This window comes from Buceros rhinoceros, unplaced genomic scaffold (genome assembly GCF_000710305.1).
Source record: "Buceros rhinoceros silvestris isolate BGI_N320 unplaced genomic scaffold, ASM71030v1 scaffold3656, whole genome shotgun sequence".
NCBI lineage: Eukaryota > Metazoa > Chordata > Aves > Bucerotiformes > Bucerotidae > Buceros > Buceros rhinoceros.
Window position 1 is genome coordinate 26,051 of NW_010415630.1, and position 6,629 is coordinate 32,679.

Here is a 6,629-nt window from a genome sequence, read left to right on the forward strand (position 1 = left end):
CACGGGTTTGTCCTACGAAACATTATGGAATTCTACAGATTAAGTAAGACTGATATATTGTCCAATCATCTAAAAGTGGATCAGTATCTAAGTTATTTTCAATTACTGTCCTTGAGCTACATTACCATGCTTCTAGTGTCATTAATCTAATTAAACCTTTACGTATGAAAGATAATTTAGGTTTTTAAATAAGTTAAGCAGTTTCAACTTCATTATTTATAGCAAGAACAGTCAAATTTTAGTTCTGAAATCCAGACCCACAATACACAGCAGCATCTTATATTAATACTGTCTATCCTTGCGTTCAGGTATTTTTTTGAAAGTGATCCTCAGATACTTTGACCACGATCCTCCTCATTCAGCTCCCTTCCAGAGGGCAACCTAAACTGTAAAAGTACACGTGTGAAAAGGCTTTAACACTTCTGTATTAATTCCTGAAAATGCTATTTGCTGCAAACATGTCCAAGTTTAAGAAATGTAGCCTGTACATTATTTTTTATGCATTTGGTATTATTCAGATAAAATATAAACATGGAACATCTTTGTTCCTTTTTCAGTTTATTTTTGAGATGGCTCCAACCAATGCAGGGTCAAGCTGTTTAGCTTTGACCATCATTAGCCCATTTGACCACCCCACTGAATAAAGTCAAGCTACAAAAATTACATCAAATATTGTTTCTGTCCAACAGACTGAAGATCACACAGTTCACTACATACTTTAAGATACTGCAAACATAGTTCTTCGATCTCTATCCTTCTTAAAGACACAAAGAACTGAAATGCACTCTTTGGTTTTGCTATTCTTTAAGGACAAGTTGTCAAACAAAAAACCCCAGAACTATCTTCCCGAGAAATCCTGCAAGAGAATATACAATGAAATCCTGAAAAACACTAAGGGGAATGATACACTGGTTTTCTAAACCAAAACATCAAAAACCAAGCAGAAAGAGCTTTCCCATGGTAAAGAAAGTTTATCTTCCAAAATGCATAGGCAAATTGTTTTGTTTTAACCCTAGGGCAAAGGATAGCTGGTAAAGCACAACAGAAAAAAGCATTACAGGCTACTGAATAAAGCTAGAATATCTGGCTCAGTGTAGTCCAGACTAGGATAGCTTTGAAAATATTTCAGTGTTAAGTTGTATAGTGTATGATCGCTCATGTGACCACCTTTATCTGTTCCACTCAATTCTTCAGTTTTTTACTGCAAATAAGCAATGCATTACTTAATTTCTCCAGCTTTCATGTTACAGAATTATTAGTAGATTCTGCGGAAAAAAAGGTTACACTTTCCTTCTCCATTCAAGGGGGAGAGCAGATTTACCACATGACACGTTAAGACAAATGCTCTTATCAAAGATCCATTATTTTGGCATGTTCTAACCTCCCTTTATGTTATATCAATAATAATAATCTATCTGTATTTTTTTAAAAACACTTAACCTCGTGCTGCTTAAAGAAATTCATCAACTCATGAAGAATAGTTGATCTTAGGCCATGATCTATTCCTCTACTAACTCAGATTACTTGAAAAGTAATTTTGTGCTCTTCCAAAAAAAACTTTAGCAAAAAGCAAGAAGTTACTATGCCAATCACCATGATTATTTCTCACTCCTACATTCCTGATTATACAAATGTAAACAATGGCACTAAAAAGGCCAGATATAGGCTCAGGGTTTTCAGCATCTGCATAGGTACTTGAAAAAAAAAAAACCTGTTTTCAGTTTCTCAGTTGTACTACTGAGGTCATTACATACATGAGCAGTCCTAAGCTAACTGGTTGAAACCTAGGCCAGAACACAAGATTAAAAGGAATGAAATTATTTAGTCCTTCCTAAAGAACATCACTTTTGCTTTAAGAAACACAAGACTTGTTCTGCAAATTCAGCTACCTTTGTCCCTCTAGCTATAATGGTTCTTGTGCTCGAGGACTGCTGAGTATACAGTTTAAACATGTCTGTTCTGCATTAAGCAGAACAGTATCTGCTTTGTTCGGTACTCCAGTTTACACATTTATCTTGGGGTGAGGAGGGATAAAAAGCAAAGAATCGCCTAAAGGAAATTTGCCCTTGTATTCACTCAAATACATATGATGTGTCAGGTGCCAGCCAACAGATCTACCCTGAAGACACATGGGAAGCACGCAAGACATTGGTTATTAAAGGTGATATGGTACACTCAGCTAAGTGTGCACTATACCCCAACCACAGAACTTCCAAGACTGGACAAAATGACAACGAACAAGAAAGGCAGACCAGCAATATAAGACAAATCCATAGCAAATGAAACAGTTAATAAATTAATCTTTTAAAACAAAAGCTTTAATGAACCTTCACATATTCAGTGTGGATATGTTCGTGATACAGGTCTACAAAAGGCAGCTTTTGCCACATGAAAAATGTATCAATATTAAATTTATCTCTCAATCCTATGTGAAAGGATGTTTAATAATGGAGCCTACGTAGCATTTTTCTATATATGCCTTTAACATTGACAGGTAGGTAATTTTTCTTTTTTTTAAGAGACATTTATCTTTCTAAAGCAACCAAAGTGCTCTCCATAGCTATGCAAAAAACAAGATCCTTTGAGCAGGAAGGATGAGAGAACATGAAGTTGGCCTAAAACAACATCTGGCCCAGAACTGCACAAAAAAGGTAAAAATTACCATCAGCACAGTAAGCTTTGCCATTCCGCAAATATATATCATTCTCACTGGGATAAAGCATCTCAGAAATTCTAGAGTCTTGAGCAAGATGCTCTTACTGGCAATCCATCAACTTCAAGCTTTGGATCACAACTGCAGAAACTCTTGAAGGGAAGCCAGGATGTGAGAGAAGAGGATATTAAATCTATCACATCTTTAATAAGCCTGGAGATTACAAGATTAAGTAATTTATCATGAAAATGTGTGAAAACTGTGTATCATGTCACAGAATTTTTGCAAAGACTAAGCCCTTGAATTAGGATTCCAGGGAACTCAGACAGGAAAAGAGCAACTCTTATCAATGCGTTCAGAATTACTAACATTACATAGAATCCTTGGGAGACTTTCTTTTAAGAAGGTCTGAGCTCTAAGGCAAGATATAGCTAAAAAACCCATATGTTCTTTCTTTAATTTGAAAGAATTTGGAGAATCTGTTTTGGAGAAACTTTCCATCTATGAGAAACCATTGGCAGCCTAGTTTTCTCCACCCAGCAACACAGGACTCTTTACATCAGTGTTTAGAGGGCTGCTGTGGAACCACAAATAGTAGTAGACTGGGTTAAATATTGACATACAGCCCTGGGTGACCAAAGGACTGAACTGCATGCTTCCCATTGCTTTTGGCATTCACGTTTGCTTCAGTTTCTGTCAATGTGGCTATCTGGTATCACTGCTTCAAAGACAGCTGGCACTGCTTACAGATCTCTAGGTGGATGGTTCTTCCTCTGCTTTTATCTACCCAACATGGGGGCAGGTGCTAGCTGGTCTTTGTTTTGGACATACCAGTCTTATTGCCACTGAGTAAAAGAAAACTGCATACTTTTTCCACCAAGAACCATGTATTACTTCAGATTCCTGTTCTATGTTATGTAGCAGAAAGCTGAGAAAGTACTGTATTCCCTTGGAATCTCCATCTATATAAAGCTCACGCTGTGAGGATGGTATTCAACCAGCCAGCTATCCAGAGGTCATCACACAGCAAGTAAGTAGTCCAGTCAAACCAGGCTGATATGCACATTTCTGCATATGTGTGCAGGCAGGAAGAAAAGAGGGTAAGCCGAAATCAACAGGAATACTATTCCATAAAGAACGTAGTTATGGGCAGATTACTATAGCAAAACCTATTTTCAACATCAAAGCAGTGGAAACACTGGGGGAGGAACAGCTTTCTTAGCAGGATAAGAGCATTTTGTATATTACTTCCACAGAGGTCCATTAAGATAAGCAAAGGTTAGGAATTGCCATGATTCTAACCATTACATAGTGGACAGAAGCAACAGTATGATGGCCTTGATTTAATTTTTTCTGTAATGAAGGGTTCGCAACTACTGATTACAGTCAAAATGTTCAACCTAAATACCCGCTGTATAGACCGAAGCATGGATTTCCCATTTGCCTGCACTCGCATTCTGAGAGGAAAAGCCACTTCTTCCAAACAGGACCAGCTAAGAATTTTCCAGGTAAGACAGCAAGGTAAAAAAACTGAACAGCATATATACCACATACATGCAAAGCAAAGAGCAACCTGTAACTATGTACTTACTCCTGTAAGAGTCAGAAGGAAGATGGGAGGTGGGAATTGACTGTGTCACTGAGGGTAATATGCACCCAAGAACCTTTCTCCAATATTTTCCCTTACTTGGCTTGACATCTGAGTCCACTGAATTACTCTCCTGTGTTCAGTAGCCACAAGGACTTTTGTGGTCTTAATGCAGCCATGCTGCTAACATCTTTCCTGTGCTGTAGGAAAGTACTGATTCTTTCCAGAGTAAACAATGAAAGCAAATCTGTATGAATCTCATGCATGGTCTTTATTCTTACAAAAGGTAAACAATGGCAATCTAGCCTACTAAACAGTCTACAATTTACCCTACCTCATTAGGGCAGGTACCGGTCCCCTTTGAGGAGTCTTTGCTTAGGAGAAGCTCCCTTCTATCAGCACTTTCCATGAACCTTCCTCCATAAAAGCATGTCCTGTACCTGTGTCAGTACTCCAGACTCATTAAAATATGTTACCTGAGAATCATGCCATTAGAAGATTCCCTGCATTTGACCATGACTCCCCACCCTCAAGAAAACAAGTAGAACAATTTCCTCCCTGAACCCTTGGAAGAACCAAATCCTCTATTACATATGCAATTTGTTATGCATACATCTACACTGCTTAACTGGAAATGGATCCAAAGGAAGCTGAACTCCTTAACTCAATTACGATGCCCGCTCAAAACAACATTAGAGTCTTATTAGTTTGACTTCTTCAATAATATTTGATTGCATTACCTCAAAATCTCATTTTTAGAAAGAAAATCTCTAAAGCTATGGAATAAATCTGTTAAGAGTGTCAAAGAGATTGGTATTTATTTCACACCTGTGACAAGAAAAAGGACTAAAATTCTAAGGAAGCTCTCAATTATTTTTTCCTGGGATACGGAGGGAGACAGCAGGATGCTCATCATGGAGCAATTCAAGAGGCACTCATTTTTCAAGTGTTCGTGGACAAGATATTACAGCTTTCTATGTGTAAGAAAGTGTATCTTCCAAAAGGAAGTCCAGGCTGGGCCCGGCTCTGACATTTCCCAGGGAAAACGGTGATTTATAGCTGGCCACACAAAAGATGAACAAGCCAAAGAGATACTTTCTTTCTGATCACTTCTCATTCCATCTCAGATGCAAATGGAAGGTTTTGTTGAACTTAACTCCTTAACTTACAGCAGCCTTAAGCTCTGCAAAAGCAACTTAGACTGCAGCCGTCACACAGTACCTTTTCCCCCCCCCATAACGGTACCTTTTTTTTCTTCTTTTCTAAATAGAAATGGGGATAAACGCAAAACAGAGATTGCCTCTCGCTAGTCTGTATTTGTAATGCAGGCACAAGACATAATGATTTGTTCATGACAGCTATCTTTAGAGAATACACCATTCTCCCCAGCAGCTTCCACAGCTACCACATGATGCAACCATCTGGTCCTCTAACAACTGCCTTTTGTATGTTCTTGCAAGGAGTTTGGCATGAGGTATGAGAAGTGTGTGCTCCTGCAAATCCAACGGATCTGCTGCTGGTAGCAAGAACAGCACTGGAACGATGCGCAGTAAGAAATAACAATACACCATTGAGTGGTCAACCCTGCTAGACTCATGTACATCTTTGAGAGATACCTGCACTACAAGTCCTGAAAGTTACCTGAATCACATACCGGATCTGTGACAGAAAAAAAAAAAGATGGAACTTGGGTCCTGTATCATAAAATTTCAAAACTGAAGATGGCTACCTTAGGCAACAGTGAGAAAACAGATAAACCTATAGGCTCAAGTAGTTTCTCAGCAGGAGTGAAACACATCTGTGCTTACTGAGCTGAAGATGAGAATCTGACATTTGGAAAGGACATATCAAGGCTTAGGTCCAAATACTCTTCTGGCAATACAACCAAAAGTTAAGAGATAATGATATGACAGTTAAATATTTGGCTAAATATTAATCTAAAGCAAGAAAAAGGACATATTAATACAAGCTATAATAAGAATCTACAGCAAACTTGCTGTTCATGCAACTTGTTCATGTGCCTTCAGACCTACTTCAAAACCTAACAATACTCACAGATGACCTATTCACTGTTGGTAACAGCTGAACTTCTTTTGCTCCACGATCTGCAACATGTTTTCTGTGCACCACACACAGTTCTTTAGGGTAATATTCATCGCAACATCTATATGCTAGGAATGTCACAGCTCAATGTGCACAGAAGCTCTTTACAAAGTTTTATAGATCTACTACCAGATCTACTACGACATTTAAATGGAGGCTTAACATAATGTATGGTAAGCAATGCACTTCACTTATGATTTTCTTACTCTTTTCTCAAGTCCTTTTGATCATCTTTCCTCTCTCACTCAAGACTTTTAGCTCCCCCTCTTCAGAGCAGCAGATCAT

General features: G+C 38.2%; 1 protein-coding gene across 1 annotated transcript in view; it reads right to left on the minus strand.

Annotated features, from left to right (window-relative positions):
• The window catches only part of UBN2 (ubinuclein 2), a gene marked incomplete at both ends in the record, with an annotated part of 42,471 nt that overhangs the window by 25,326 nt on the left and 10,516 nt on the right, over positions 1-6,629 (minus strand). The gene's annotated exons all lie outside the window — the stretch shown is intronic.